Source organism: Oncorhynchus tshawytscha, linkage group LG11 (genome assembly GCF_018296145.1).
Source record: "Oncorhynchus tshawytscha isolate Ot180627B linkage group LG11, Otsh_v2.0, whole genome shotgun sequence".
In the NCBI taxonomy this organism is placed as follows: Eukaryota; Metazoa; Chordata; class Actinopteri; order Salmoniformes; family Salmonidae; genus Oncorhynchus; species Oncorhynchus tshawytscha.
Window position 1 is genome coordinate 24,004,469 of NC_056439.1, and position 16,791 is coordinate 24,021,259.

At 42.4% G+C, this 16,791-nt stretch overlaps 1 long non-coding RNA gene across 1 annotated transcript in view; it reads left to right on the forward strand.

The window, feature by feature from the left end:
- Positions 1-1,422: 1,422 nt before the first annotated feature.
- The window catches only part of LOC112244967, a 45,587-nt gene continuing 30,218 nt past the window's right edge, over positions 1,423-16,791 (forward strand). The window contains exon 1 of the long non-coding RNA XR_002952666.1: positions 1,423-1,548. This is a non-coding gene — a long non-coding RNA (uncharacterized LOC112244967). The remainder of the gene's footprint in view (positions 1,549-16,791) is intronic.

Below are 16,791 nucleotides of genomic sequence, written 5' to 3' on the forward strand. Positions count from 1 at the left end.
GACACTTCTCCCCTTCTTCTTGTCTCAACATTTGAAATTATACTCAAGACACATTATCTTCACACATTTGCTTTTCACTGAGAGCTGCAACTCAATAATCAGCAAGAAATATTGCCACACACTCTGCCCAAATTGATGGCTTCGCAAATAGCCATAGGCCTATTGTGATTTGAAACAATCCACAGCTAGTTATTTTTTCAAATAAGCCAATGATCCTCTGTGCCCAGAGGTAAAGTAAAGTATTTCTAATGACTTTATATAGACTGGCATACTTATGTATTTTTGGCAAAACAGCAATTTACTTTAGGGGATGCCAGCATCCAAACGGTTCACCCACCAACTTTTCTTTTCTAAGTCGCAAGTTGCAGTAACCAGAGATTTGTATATAATGATGAGATGCTCATGTCTCCGCCCTAACAATGCGAGTCGTTGTCCCAAAGCTGGGAATGCAGGCAACAAGCTTAGGTCTGCATATTATGCCCATAGAAAAGCATTGGGTTTATTCAGGACAGATTTTTTTGGCGAGAGTGAGCCCTCTCGCTTCGCCTCTTCCTCTCTGCTGAAACTAGCGCCCTCTGTCTTACTATATTTATCCCATGTATCTGATACTGTCTGGACAGAAAAAGTATGACATGCCGTACTCCTTTTGTCCAGACAGTGTCAGATACATGGTCCACATGTACGGAGACAGAGGGGCGCTGTTTCCCTCGCTCGGATGCTTTATCTGAGATTGATGCATCTTTCTGTTGGCGTGCATCTCAGTCCCAAAATATTATCAATATTTCAATATTTTTGGGGGATGGGCAAGAAGGTACAGGCCCCCTAGGGCCTGCCCATAATGCCAGCCTTGCATCGACCCCTCTAGTTATTCATTCCCAGTGTGCATTGCAGCTGACATTTTATGGGTGTCTGTGTGATTGATCTGAATAGAAGCAGACTTGGGTTCAAATACTATCTGAAATCTTTCAGACACTAAGCGTTTGGCTTTAGCCTACCTGGAGTGCCAGGTGGACGAGGTTTGACCTTGCGGGACTTTTCTGTTAGTTCTTTTGCAGCAGGCAAACTCAATCAGCAGCTAAATCATTTGAACCCATGTAGGTCTGAATAAAATATTAAAAAGGAGCATCTGCGAGGCAGGCAGAGGCAGCCAGTCAGACAGCACAGCGGAGCCACAGTCAGTGTGGCGTGCCTGGAGCCCAAGCTGTCATCTCTACTGTTCCCCATCTGCTGTCATACACAATAAAATAATCTCTAAACTAGCAATTACACCACACCACCACTACAGTCTGCAATCATATTAGGACATCCAAGCCTCTCTCTCTCTCTCTCTCTCTCTCTTTGTCTCTCTCTCTCGCTCTCTCTCTCTTGAGCGACTGAAACCTTTAAGTATTCATCCTTGTCACAGAGCTACCAATTAATGAGATCAATTGAAGCAGTGCGGAGAAAAGGCTGAGCTGGAAACATTGATTATGAAAACATTAAGAATGGGCTAATGAGCATGGCTACAAGGATTTCGATTCTCATAACACCATACATATGAAGGAAAAGGTACGTTTAGGAAGGAAAATATTAAACCACTAATCATCTCTTTAATGTAATGTAATACTCTCCTTTTTACTTTTGTGTGATCCTCTACAACACAGAAAAAGATTTTTGCAGCACAGATAAATATCAATGGAACAAATATAATCATTATGCTTTTTTGGGAAGAAACCATCCCTTTAGGCTTATAAATGGCCACAATCATTATTTTCTGGGTTTCAGGTAGACTTACCCATGAACTAACCTACCAATAGGAAACCAACATTACAAACATCACTCCTCCAACAATTTTGTCTTCTATCAAAAAAGTTAACTATTGTTTTGTTGGTCCTGGAGCATGCATCTGTTGTTTGTTGCTGTAACATATGTCTATTGGTATCTCACCCTTAACGGTTCTAAAAACAAGTCTTGTTGAAGGGTGTGGAGGTGTGGAGGATTCACATGCTTGATAGCTTGATCCAATCACCTGGAAATAAACACAACAGGCAGTGTGGGATGCCACCACTTGATGAACAATATAGACAAGATACTCGATTTTCAGGATATTAAAATATTGCTATTTAATCTCATGGCTATGTTTTTTATTTTTTATTTTTAACCTTTATTTAACCAGGCAAGTCAGTTAAGAACACGTTCTTATTTTCAATGACAGCCTAGGAACAGTGGGTTAACTGCCTGTTCAGGGGCAGAACGACAGATTTGTACCTTGTCAGCTCGGGAATTTGAACTTGCAACCTTTTGGTTACTAGTCCAACACAACACACTAACCACTAGGCTACCCTGCCACCCCAGCTGGGTAATAGAATGTTAGAGTGATGCATGTTTTAAATCAAGAAAGATGAGATGAAGAGGCAGCAACCAAACTACAGTGATGTATGTTTCTCATGGTTGTAGTTTCGTGGGTTGATAGGTGGATCAAAACCACACTATAATGTTATAAGATGTTACAACCAACCAGATCAGAGTTGGTCCCTTCAATCTCTTTCCCCCTCTCTTCTTATTGATTGATTTCCACTTCCATACACGTCAGTATAGAGAATTAATAAATGCGTCCTGACTCCTGCCTCTCCTCTCCTCTCTGATAATGGAGGCCTTTCTTCTCTTCTTTGTGATTGCAGGCCCAGATTACTGTGTGGCCTTCCTTCCCCTGCTCTTAGCCATTGAGGTGCTCTGCTCATGAAGTAATCCTACTTAAGCTTGGTCACAGGATATGGGCCACATGCTTAACATCAGATATCCTATTTATCTGATACATTATTGAGCCTTTTACCAGGAGTGGGCCTTGAATAATACATGATGGGGGATAAACTGCAGCACAGATAAACTACAGTTTCCTTGCTAGGGAGTCACTTAGGGACTGCATGTGTTTATGTGTGTGTGTGTGTGTGTGTATGACCATGTTTGCGAACTTTGAGGTTTATCACTTACCTGTGATATTGAGGCAGTAAAGGGGCAGCCCCCCTGCTGAAGGCATTCAAGAACCATCTCTAAACTGTACTGTTATAGGTGCTGGAAGTGGTGTGTGAGTGTGTGGAGAGCAGCTTGATGGCTTCAGCCAATGAACTCCAGGCGGGCAGCTGGGGTAATATATCACAATGTTTCTTGCTTGGCTGGAGAGGCAGAGCTTATGTGGATAAGGGCTCTCATTCGACAGCTCTGACCAGTAACACAATGATCCTGGCCGCTTTCCCCCACTTGACATGGCAATAATACACATTTAAGTACCTTCTCAATCTCTCCAGCATCCACCCCCTCTGGAGAGGTACCCAGATAGCTGTGATATATACCACAAAAACACAACTCAAATTCCTGCTTAACAAGTTTGTTTGGAGGCACTTTTCAGGGCTGAGAGGCAACAGGGCTGAGATTTATTGAACAGCTTTCAATGGGAGGTAGGAGTGCTGACACAGAGGTTTGGGGGTCCCCTGTGTATAAATTCTCAATGTTTTAGAGTTTTTTTTCTATTTTATATCGAAATATCCTTTCATACTTCTTGGCACTAAAATGACCCGCTCTAAGTTCTGGAGTGCTCTCAACCTGAAGCTCTCTTGAACTTTGTGTGCAGGTGCTTAAGATTACTCTATCTCCTCTGCCTGCCTTCCTTACCTTGACCACTCACAGTGCCCAGACTGATTCGCTGACTCAGGGGATATGTTCGCCTAGTGAGAAATTCATCACAGCCGGGATCGGCTTTGCACCCTGTATGCTGTCCCCTCCTGTCCAATCAGATCCATGTCTCTGGCTCTGGCATCCTCAGGAGGCCTGGCTGCCTGGCTGGCAGGTTCTGTGAGCTACTAACCACTACAAACCCTCTGATGGCCTTTAGATAACCTGCACTCGACTGGTTTATTCCACTTGTTTATTTCTTCTTTCATTCAATTCCCTTGTTATTGCCTTGTGTGGATATTGAGCATCACCTATGCACATACAAAATGGAAGAGTTCATGTCTGTCGGCCGATGGCATTTCAGAAAAATCCCACTCTAATTACTCAGATAGCGCTCTGACAGCACTCTGACAAGGGTGGCACAAAATCAGATCTCATTGATTTTTCTGAGAGATAGTAGACAGAGAGAAAAAGGCAGCTTGTCAGCTGTGAACTGACAATGGGCGAATGATTGGAGAGAGAGGGCTCACAGGCCATAATGGATGTCTTACAGGCACTACCGGCAGGCCTGAAAGCCTGTTAAAAGCAAACAATAGCACTCCCCGACCGAGAGGCTGGCCTGTCAGAAGTAAAATGAAAGAAGAGAAACATCAGAATGCCCTGCCTTCAGCAGGGTATAGGTCTCAGCATCCCTGCCATCCATCTTGAATCCTGATTTTAAATCAAATCACATTTGATTTGTCACATGCGCCAAATACAACCGGTGTAGACCTTACCGTGAACTTACAGTAACGAGGCTATATACAGGGGGTACCGGTACCGAGTCAATCTGCGGGGGTACAGTTTAGTCAAGGAAATTTGTACATGTAGGTAGGGGTAAAGGGACAATGCAAAGATAATAAGCAGTGCATATCAGCAGTGTAAAAATAATTGTTCAGAAGTCTTTGGGGTCAAAGCTGTTAAGGAGCCTTTTGAACCTAAATCCGCTTGCCTTGTGGTAGCAGAGAGAACAGACTGTGACTGGAGCCTTTGAACATTTTTTGGGCCTTCCTCTGACACTGCCTAATATATAGGTCCTGGATGGAAGGAAGCTTGGCCACAGTGATGTACTGGGTCGTACGCAGTACCCTCTGTAGCGTCTTACGGTCAGATGTCGAGTAGTTGCCATACCAGGCGGTGATGCTCTCGATAGTGCAGCTGTATAACTTTGAGGATCTGGGGACCAATGCCAAATCTTTTCAGTATCCTGACGGGGAAAAGGTGTTGTTGTTTCCTCTTCACAACTGTCTTGGTGTATTTGGACCATGATAGTTTGTTGGTGATGTGGACACCAAGGTACTTGAAACTCTCGACCCGCTCCACTACAGTCCCGTCGATGTTAATGGAGGCCTGTCCGGCCCTTCTTTTCCTACAGTTCACTGTCAGCTCCTTTGTCTTGCTCACATTGAGGGAGAGGTTGTTGTCCTGGCACCACATTTCTAGGTTTCTGACCTCCTCCCTATAGGTTGGCTCATCATTGTCGGTGATCATGCTGTTGTCATCAGCAAACTTAATGATGGTGTTGGAGTCGTGATTAGCCACGCAGTCATGGGTGAACAGGGAGTACAGGAGGGGACTAAGCACGCACCCCTGAGATGCCCCAGTGTTGAGGATCAGCGTGGTAGATGTGTTGTTGCCTACCCTTACCACCTGGGGGTGGCCTGTGAGGAAGTCCAGGATCCAGTTGCAGAGGGAGGTGTTTAGTCCCAAGGTCCCTAGCTTAGCGATGAGCTTTGTGGGCACTATGGTGTTGAACGCTGAGCTGTGGTCATTGAACTGCTTAATCACATACAGTGGGGCAAAAAAGTATTTAGTCAGCCACCAATTGTGCAAGTTCTCCCACTTAAAAAGATGAGAGAGGCCTGTAATTTTCATCATAGGTACACTTTAACTGTGACAGACAAAATGAGGAGAAGAAATATCCAGAAAATCGCATTGTAGGATTTTTAATGAATTTATTTACAAATTATGGTGGAAAATAAGTATTTGGTCAATAACAAAAGTTTATCTCAATACTTTGTTATCTACCCTTTGTTGGCAATGACAGAGGTCAAACATTTTCTGTAAGTCTTCACAAGGTTTTCACAAACTGTTGACAGCTCTTTGGTCTTGGCCATAGTGGAGTTTGGAGTGTGACTGTTTGAGGTTGTGGACAGGTGTCTTTTATACTGATAACAAGTTCAAACAGGTGCCATTAATACAGGTAACGAGTGGAGGACAGAGGAGCCTCTTAAAGAAGTTACAGGTCTGTGTGAGAGCCAGAAATCTTGCTTGTTTGTAGGTGACCAAATACTTATTTTCCACTGGTATTTCCTGCTTTAGTTTTTGCTTGTAAGCAGTGTCGTGGGAATTCTGACACAGGGACACTTGAAGTCAATCTTAATATTAATCATTGTTTATTGTCAGCATACTGGAGAGGTTCCAACCAACTTAATGCACCATAGTACACATGTCATCAGGAGCTCTGCCTGGGTAGTCCCAGCAGTTGTCTTATATACAGTGGAGGTTGGATGTTTACATACACTTAGGTTTGAGTCATTAAAACTCATTTTTCAACCACTCCACAAATTTCTTGTTAACAAACTATAGTGTTGGCAAGTTGGGTAGGACATCTACTTTGTGCATGATACAAGTCATTTTTCCAACAATTGTTTATAGACAGATTATTTCAATTATAATGTACTGTATCACAATTCCAGTGGGTCAGAAGTTTACATACACTAAGTTGACTGTGCCATTAAACAGCTTGGAAAATTCCAGAATATGATGTCATGGCTTTAGAACCTTCTGATAGGCTAATTGACATAATTTGAGTCAATTGGAGGTGTACCTGTGGATGTATTTCAAGGACTACTTTCAAACTCAGTGCCTTCTTCCTTGACATCATGAGAAAATCCCCAAAAATCAGCCAAGACCTCAGATTTCTTTTAGACCTCCACAAGTCTAGTTCATCCTTGAGAGCAATTTCCAAACACCTGAAGGTACCACGTTCATCTGTACAAACAATAGTACGCAAGTATAAACCCCATGGAACCACGCAGCCGTCATACCGCTCAGGAAGGAGATGCGTTCTGTCTTCTAAAGATGAATGCATTTTGGTGTGAAAAGTGCAAATCAATCCCAGAACAACAGCAAAGGACCTTGTGAAGATGCTGGAGGAAACCGGTACAAAAGTATCTATATTCACAGTAAAATGAGTCCTATATTGACATAACCTGAAAGGCCACTCAGCAAGGAAAAGCCACTGCTCCAAAATCGCCATAAAAAAAGCCAGACTACGGTTTGCAACTGCACATGGGGACAAAGATTGTGCTTTTTGGAGAAATGTCCTCTGGTCTGATGAAACAAAAATAGAACTGTTTGACCATCGTTATGTTTGGAGGAAAAAGGAGGAGGCCTGCAAGCCAAAGAATACCATCCCAACCGTGAAACACGGGGGTGGCAGCATCATGTTGTGGGGTGCTTTGCTGCAGGAGGGACTGGTGCACTTCACAAAATAGATGGCATCATGAGGTAGGGAAATTATGTGGATATATTGAAGCAACATCTCAAGACATCAGTCAGGAAGTTGAAGCTTGGTCGCAAATGGGTCTTCCAAATGGACAATGACCCCAAGCATACCTCCAAAGTTGTGGCAAAATGGCTTAAGGACAACAAAGTCAAGGTATTGGAGTGGCCATCACAAAGCCCTGACCTCAATCCTATAGAAAATTTGTGGGCAGAACTGAAAAAGCGTGTGCGAGCAAGGAGGCCTACAAATCTGACACAGTTACACCAGCTCTGTCAGTAGGAATGGGCCAAAATTCACCCAACTTATTGTGGGAAGGTTGTGGAAGGCTACCCGAAACATTTGACCCAAGTTAAACAATTTAAAGGCAATGCTACCAAATACAGCCTTATATGGCCTTATACAGCTCATTGAGTGTGGTCTTATTGCCAGGACTCTCTTGGTAGATAGTGTAGATAGTGTAACTCTCTTGGTACAGCTTTTCTACCTCAGTTGAGCAATACCTCGAGACCTCTTTAATATTAGACATCGCGCACCAGCAGTTATTGACAAAGAGACACACACCCCCACCTCTCATCTTACCAGACGTAGATGCTCTGTCCTATCGATTCACAGAAAAACCAGCCAGCTCTTTATTATCTGTGTTGTCGTTCAGCAACATCTCGGTGAAACACAAGATAATACAGTTTTTAATGTCACGTTGGTAGTTTCATTAAAAACTATGACGGATTAAGTGATATGACATGCTGTTCTTTAAAATAATTTCTCCGTAATTAATATTATCTGATTAAGCTAATCATGTAAATGTAATTAACTAGAGAGTCGGGCACCACAAAATAATATTTATAGAGCTGTTATCTTCCGAATAAATTCTTAAAGGCCTAGTAATATTTTACATCAATAGCAGTCAATATCAATCGTCATCTTAATTCAGTCTCATCTGAAAGTTGTAAATTATTTTATCTGCACGAACCCTGGCCAACAAGTTGAATCAGCAATACAAAATTGGGTTTAATTATTTACTTACTAAATACCTAAGCAATCACACAGACTTACACATACACACAATTAATCATAACTTGATTACAAATTACGTCATAAAGGAAAACGTCCCTAGCAGGCGGAACAGATATGACAGCTTGTTACACAAAAGAAAAGGGACTGGGTTTCCGTGAAAGAGCGGGAAGACTGAGGAACAATGGGAAGAAGCTGTGCTATCGTAAATACAGTATCTTATGCATCCTAAATTACCGCCCATTTGGAAAAGGAAAATGCAATAAGTATTTACTCTGAGCTGCGCTTCGGTAGGTTGGTGGTAGATGGAAGGCCGTGTTGCCCAACCGAGTCCTTTGAAGAATGTCTCTGGTGGTCAATTGGATACGTTGTAGTAACGTTGTTGGGTGGTAGACGGAATACTCTGTCTGTTCCTTCCTAACCTGCGTTTGCAGCTGCGGTTGCTAACTCAACGGCTTGGAGGTATCACTTCTGTAGTGAATAAGAGTTCAAAGTTCATACCATTCGCAACCAAAGCTCACGCTGATGTTGGCTTCATTCTGTAGTCATTATCTGAACCATTCTGACATAGGACCGTCGTCCTACATCCCCGGAACAGGAAGTTCTATTGTCGTCAAGGGCTTATATAGGAAGGGAGAGGAGGGCGTGTTTGAAAAGTTTTATAGCCCATGTCCCTTCACAGGGCGGGCCACTGATTGAGCAGCCCTATCTTATGAAAACCCACATCTCACATTTTAGAAGCTAAAATCACATTTAATTTCATATTTAAATTTAACAACAATTCCATGTGAATCCGATAACTCTGATGTGTAGACTTTCCACTGTAAAGTTTATGTCATCTTATCATTGATGAGAATGTCTCAGATGACAACCGAACTGACATCATATTCATTAAGTACCACCGCATATGTTCAATTGTTCGGATTACCAGAATATAGTTAATTTCCCCCCACCTACTGATGTCCCCAGAATCTCTATGTTAACCAAGGGTTTTGCAAATGTAACCTCAGTAGGGTAGAGAGAGGAAAAAGGGGGTAGAGGTATTTATGACTGTCATAAACCTATCCAGGCCAACGTCATGACAGTAGGATAGTCTTAATCGTAGATCATCCAATTTATTTTCCAATGATTGCATGTTGGCCATTTGGGCCTGTTCCCGAAAGAGCAGTATTTCCTTCGCATCGGACTAATTAATGAAACAATCCAGTTCAGTTTGAGGTCAGTAATCGCTGTTCTGATGTCCAGAAGCTCTTTTCGGTCATAAGAGACGGTAGCAAAAACATTACGTACAAAATGAGTTACAAACATTGCGAAAAAACAAACAAAATAGCACAGTTGGCTAGGAGACCGTAAAACGGCAGCCATACCCTCCGGCGCCATTATCCAGTTAGGTTTTACCTTACCTGCAGGCGTTAATGGTACAAGCTGTGATATTTACCTGTAATGCCCAGGGTGTAGCGGAGGAAGGAGTCAGACACAGGAGACAGAGAGTTCAGAGTAGCGCTTCTTCTTTATTCACCAACCAGGTGAAAACAGAAAACAGATGCCACTCAAAACAAATGCCCCAAAACACAGGGGAACTAAAACAGTCCCGAAAATAACTCACATACACGAACAACCGCGACTTACAGGCGTGTACACGAGTACACATAAAACAATCTCGTACACCCAGCAGGCGGTCCGGCTGGCTAATAAAGCCCAACTAATAAACCTAATAAACCTAATTAACAAAATCAAATCAAATCAAATCAAATTTATTTATATAGCCCTTCGTACATCAGCTGATATCTCAAAGTGCTGTACAGAAACCCAGCCTAAAACCCCAAACAGCAAGCAATGCAGGTGTAGAAGCACGGTGGCTAGGAAAAACTCCCTAGAAAGGCCAAAACCTAGGAAGAAACCTAGAGAGGAACCAGGCTATGTGGGGTGGCCAGTCCTCTTCTGGCTGTGCCGGGTGGAGATTATAACAGAACAAGATGTTCATAATGTTCATAATGTTCATAAATGACCAGCATGGTCGTATAATAATAAGGCAGAACAGTTGAAACTGGAGCAGTAGCACAGTCAGATGGACTGGGGACAGCAAGGAGTCATCATGTCAGGTAGTCCTGAGGCATGGTCCTAGGGCTCAGGTCCTCCGAGAGAGAAAAAAAAAGAGAGAATTAGAGAGAGCATATGTAAATGGCCAGTCCTCTTCTGGCTGTGCCGGGTGGAGATTATAACAGAACATGGCCAAGATGTTCAAATGTTCATAAATGATCAGCATGTTCGAATAATAAGAAGGCAGAACAGTTGAAACTGGAGCAGCAGCACGGCCAGGTGGACTGGGGACAGCAAGGAGTCATCATGTCAGGTAATCCTGGGGCATGGTCCTAGGGCTCAGGTCCTCCGAGAGAGAGAAGGAGAGAATTAGAGAATGCACACTTAGATTCATACAGGACACCGAATAGGACAGGAGAAGTACTCCAGATATAACAAACTGACCCTAGCCCCCGACACATAAACTACTGCAGCATAAATACTGGAGGCTGAGACAGGAGGGGTCAGGAGACACTGTGGACCCATCCGAGGACACCCCGGACAGGGCCAAACAGGAAGGATATAACCCCACCCACTTTGCCAAAGCACAGCCCCCACACCACTAGAGGGATATCTTCAACCACCAACTTACCATCCTGAGACAGGGCCGAGTATAGCCCACAAAGATCTCCGCCATGGCACAACCCAAGGGGGCGCCAACCCAGACAGGCTGACCACATCAGTGAATCAACCCACTCAGGTGACGCACCCCTTCCAGGGACGGCATGAGAGAGCCCCAGTAAGCCAGTGACTCAGCCCCTGTAATAGGGTTAGAGGCAGAGAATCCCAGTGGAAAGAGGGGAACCGGCCAGGCAGAGACAGCAAGGGCGGTTCGTTGCTCCAGAGCCTTTCCGTTCACCTTCCCACTCCTGGGCCAGACTACACTCAATCATATGACCCACTGAAGAGATGAGTCTTCAGTAAAGACTTAAAGGTTGAGACCGAGTTTGCGTCTCTGACATGGGTAGGCAGACCGTTCCATAAAAATGGAGCTCTATAGGAGAAAGCCCTGCCTCCAGCTGTTTGCTTAGAAATTCTAGGGACAATTAGGAGGCCTGCGTCTTGTGACCGTAGCGTACGTGTAGGTATGTACGGCAGGACCAAATCAGAGAGATAGGTAGGAGCAAGCCCATGTAATGCTTTGTAGGTTAGCAGTAAAACCTTGAAATCAGCCCTTGCTTTGACAGGAAGCCAGTGTAGAGAGGCTAGCACTGGAGTAATATGATCAAATTTTTTGGTTCTAGTCAGGATTCTAGCAGCCGTATTTAGCACTAACTGAAGTTTATTTAGTGCTTTATCCAGGTAGCCGGAAAGTAGAGCATTGCAGTAGTCTAACCTAGAAGTGACAAAAGCATGGATACATTTTTCTGCATCATTTTTGGACAGAAAGTTTCTGATTTTTGCAATGTTACGTAGATGGAAAAAAGCTGTCCTTGAAATGGTCTTGATATGTTCTTCAAAAGAGAGATCAGGGTCCAGAGTAATGCCGAGGTCCTTCACAGTTTTATTTGAGACGACTGTACAACCATTAAGATTAATTGTCAGATTCAACAGAAGATCTCTTTGTTTCTTGGGACCTAGAACAAGCATCTCTGTTTTGTCCGAGTTACAACAGGTGTAACTAATAAACAGACAAGGAGGGGAAATGCAAAAAAAAGATCAGTGGCAGCTAGTAGTGGCAGCTAGTAGGCCGGTGACGACGACCGCCGAGCGCCACCTGAACGGGAAGGGGAGCCACCTTCGGTAGGAGTCGTGACATAACCTATGTTTATGGTCATTTCAATTAATTATGTACCCATTAATTCTTGAAGAATATAACTGATTTTGGCTACTGTTTGACTGAAAAAAAACCTGGACATTGTTTCCTTGTTGTACTAGCTAGCTAACAGCATCTGTACGTCACAGTTGGTTGGCTGAGAGAGGGCGTGAGAGAGACAACAGTGTTGGTAAAATAGCAGTGCTGTGTGGATGGATCCTTTCTGTAGCATGTTGCCAGATGACTCGGTTCTGATGCGTACCATCCGCTAGCTATTCATTTATTCATTTACTGTGCAGTTTTTCACACCATGTTATTGATCATTCCCTGCTCTGGTCTGCACACTAAAAAACTGTCTGAAACAAGAATAGAACCACAGTAGATGAAATATTCCTTCTAGGCAGTGTTTTTGAAATACTTCGTATTGTACTTTTTCAGCATAATCCTTTAGAGTTTGGCCTGGGTGTGTTGGAAACACAGGTTGGGCCATTTATATCTCAAATAATTTAGATAATTCAGAGATTGATTTGGTTTGGATTCCCAATGTAGAAACGCCATAGAATGGACAAGTTTTCAAAGACAGAGATGGAGAAGCTGTATAACACTGACATGAAATATTTGGCTTGTTCCTAAAAATTAATATATAATTTGACCATCACTCATCACATATGAAAACAATGAATAAAAAAGGTAAACATGAAATATTATTTGGTAACAAAAGTAAATGGGAATCTTACTGATCAGGGAACAAGCTCTTATCCGACTGATCAAATTGAGCATAGATGCTATTGGGCAGAGCACATATTTTTAGCGTAGGTTGGAGCATGTTTTTGATATTGTAGCTAAATATCTTTGATACATTGCATTTGAGCTTGAGTATAAATATGTTTGACAAATGGAGTTCATGGAGCTTTTGTCCCATTCTGCAGATTTAGTTATTCTCTGTTTGTTGCTGTGTCATAGCTGTAGCTGTGTGTTCTATACTTATCTATGCTTATATAATACGACTAAGATTTCTACTCATGAAGCCACCCCCTCTCTGCAGTCCACTTCTCTAATGAAGTATTGTCACTGTGGAAACCAGGCAGTCAGTCAGGCTCTCCAGACAGGAACATGAAAACTACAGGAAAGATGATGAGTGGCTGGTAAATGGATGAGTCCCAAATGGTTCCCTATTCGAATGTAGTGCCCTATATAGGGAATAGGATGCCTTTGGAAACATCACATTTATTCTGTGTTCACTGGATTGACCTGAATGATTACCCTTTTCATACATGACATTCATACATGTACCTTTCTGTCAGAACATTTAGAATTTGCTGTTGACTGAGAGTCCTGGTCCTAGTTTGTTATTACTGTGTATTACTTGTGCCTATTATGTAAACCATTCACTGACAGTTGTCACACTTACACTCTTGCTTCTTGGAGACAATGAGAAAGGAGTCTGTCAGGTTGTTGATCTTATTAGGTTAGGCAAAAGGCACCCAGCATAATTGTGATGATGCCGCAGTCCTTGATGGTGATGACAACCTAGCAGACACTTCCATGAGATTGGAATCTAGACCAGGAAACATACCTTACCACATTAGATTAAATAGTAACTCATAGAGATGTGTGTTCTAACACTCACATGATGTAACTCCACAATTAGTGCCATGTTATTATGTTGAATGTGTTGTGTGTGTGTGTGTGTGTGTGTGTGTGTGTGTGTGTGTGTGTGTGTGTGTGTGTGTGTGTGTGTGTGTGTGTGTGTGTGTGTGTGTGTGTGTGTGTGTGTGTGTGTGTGTGTGTGTGTGTGTGCGCACGCCTGAGTGACAGTAATAAATACTGAGGGTTGGGAAACGCTCCTTTCTACTTACTGCCTATCTGTTAACTCAAACTGAAGGTCTCATTCCATTTTTGTTCACTTATGTCTCTGAGATGTCCTGACATTGTCTATGATAGAAATTGATGACTACTTACTGTAGAGGGGGCCTGGCTGCAGCTTCTAGCTGCTCTCAAATATTTTACTCTAGAACCACCAGGCTTTTCAACATACCTATTCCAACCAAGAGAATCCCGCCAGGCATCACCTCTAGTCAACACTAAACCTTAGATAGTTGAGAACCATCTTGCTTCTAGTCTCTATGGCACAGGGCCTTAATTTGTTTCAAACTAACCTTGTCGGCGGCACCGTCTTGCACTAACAAAAAACATGATGCTCCACAGAGATCCATTTCTCCCAGAAACACATGGGCTCCTCTGTTTACCCAGAGATAACAATCTTACTTACAAAGGTGCCCTGGGTGCTAGCTGGCAAGCTAATGATCTAGTTTCTCAATTGGATTTCAAACACTTCAGCTGTGAAAGCTGGCATAAATTCCCCATAATTGAACATATTTTTTCCATCGCAGTGCCAAAAAACAAGGAGCCCTCCTACTCTTTGAAAAATGTAAATTATTATTTATCAGTTATTTTACCAGGTAAGTTGACTGAGAACACGCTCTCATATGCAGCAACGACCTGGGGAATAGTTACAGGGAAAAGGAGGGGGATGAAAGAGCCAATTGTAAACTGGGGATTATTAGGTGACCGTGATGGTTTGAGGGCCAGATTGGGAATTTAGCCAGGACACCAGGGTTAAAACACCTCGATAAGTGCCATTGGATCTTTAATGACCTCAGAGAGTCAGGACACCCGTTTAACGTCCCATCCAAAAGATGGCACCCTACACAAGGCAGTGTCCCCAATCACTGCCCTGGGAATATTGTTTTTAGACCAGAGGAAAGAGTGCCTCCTACTAGCACTCCAACACAACTTCCAGCAGCATCTGGTCTCCCATCCAGGAACTGACCAGGACCAACCCTGCTTAGCTTCAGAAGCAAGCCAGGAGTGGTATGCAGGGTGGTATGCTGCTGGCATATGAACTGATAAATGCCACTCAGAAACCAAACCAGATGAATGAAAATTGTCTAATTTATGATAATGCATGGATAAAAGAAGCTTGGAAAATAATGTCCTTTCCCTTAATTCCTTATCTATTGTCGCAGTAAGACAGAAACACTTACATGTAGCTTGGCAAAAAGGTATTTAATCAACAGTATTTTGTGATGATTGTCACAAATCCATTTTACTCCCACTTCTACAGAAATATAGTTCAATGACAAAAACATATATGTGACCGACCGGCTCGATTCGGTCTTATGTAGCAAAATTAGAAATGTTTTTTTTTTTACATTGGATAAAAGTAGAGACTCAGAGCCAGAACATGTTACATACACTACAGTTGAGGGACAATAGGAAAGTAATTCTGCTTTGAAAGTTGATAAACTTATAATATGATTTTCTTTTAAATGGCCCTGGAATATTTTGGAACTCGTACTGGAGAGCTCTTCTTTGTCTACACCCATTCAGCATTGTTCACACCCTCTTCAGCCTTTAATGATTCACATTCATGACATCAGCAGCCTGGTGGTTCAAAATAGCATAACTGGTGTATTTTAACACTAATAAACCCATCCGTTTAAAAATTAATTTAGTATATTTCAATCAAGCAAACCAGGAAACGAAAAGCAACTTTCTAAACAATGTTTTGGCTAGTTTCTAGCTTGTTAGCTAGCTAGCTAATGTTAAGTTAGCTGGCTTCGGCAGTTAATACAGATAATGAACCCATCATATACCTCACAACAAGATCATTATTTACAAGTTAATGGGCAAGCAAATTACAGAAAATAGCTTAAATTATACCGGAGAATTTTAGAACTTGGACACTGTCTCGTTGGCCTAACGTTATATCCTAATTTGACTTTGTTGTTCTTCACGTTATCGTCTCTGGTAAACACTCACTATATCAAATAAAATCAACATTTATTTGTCACATGCACAGGATACAGAAGGTGTAAACGATACAGTGAAATGGTGCCTTGCAATAGTGGAGTCTTTTGTTTAGACATGTGAATCATAATCCCAACTCATAATGTTATTACCCTTCATGAACCTGCAGGTAGCTAACCAGCTAGATTCAATGTCAGCTAGCTAGCTGACATTAGTCTATAACTAGCTATGCAAATGTCGCTGAGATACGAATAATAGTACTACACAGATCATACACGTAATGTTAGCTAGCGAGCCAGCCAGCTAACATTAGCTAGCTAACAGTATGCTTTAACTTGCAATGAAAATGACTTTTTGACTAAATTAAAAATTGTAATATCTGAAAATGTAGCTAGCTATACTCTTACCTGTATACATGGATGGACGCTTCTCCCTCCTAGTCACGGATGCCATGGTTGCTCTTAGTTTGAAGATGTAATCCGGAGACAGGTGTTTTATACAACAGCCTGTGTTGTTCTCTTTTCAACTCACTCTACCTATTTGCAATCAAACACCTGAATTTGATCCATGTCCTTAGCTATCATACTCTGCTTCCCCCGGGCATTCCAATGATTTAAAAACTCAGTCCTCCAGAAAGTGGAGGGCAACGATTTTGCAGTTATTCGTGAGATCTTAAAAAAAGCAGCTTTAGAAAGTATTACCTACATATACTGAGCAGCCCATTGTTATAGACAGAAGAGTTGGCAGACCAATCTGAACTCATCTCTCGGCATGTCCAGCCCATCCATTATCTCAGCCAATCATGGCTAGTGGGAAGGTTCCTGTCTTTTTGCATGGCAAAACAAACTAGACTTGTAATTTCACAACTTTATTCGTATTTACAGATGGCATACCAATGTGTTAATAAGTTAAATAAAAGATGACATGTTCCAGA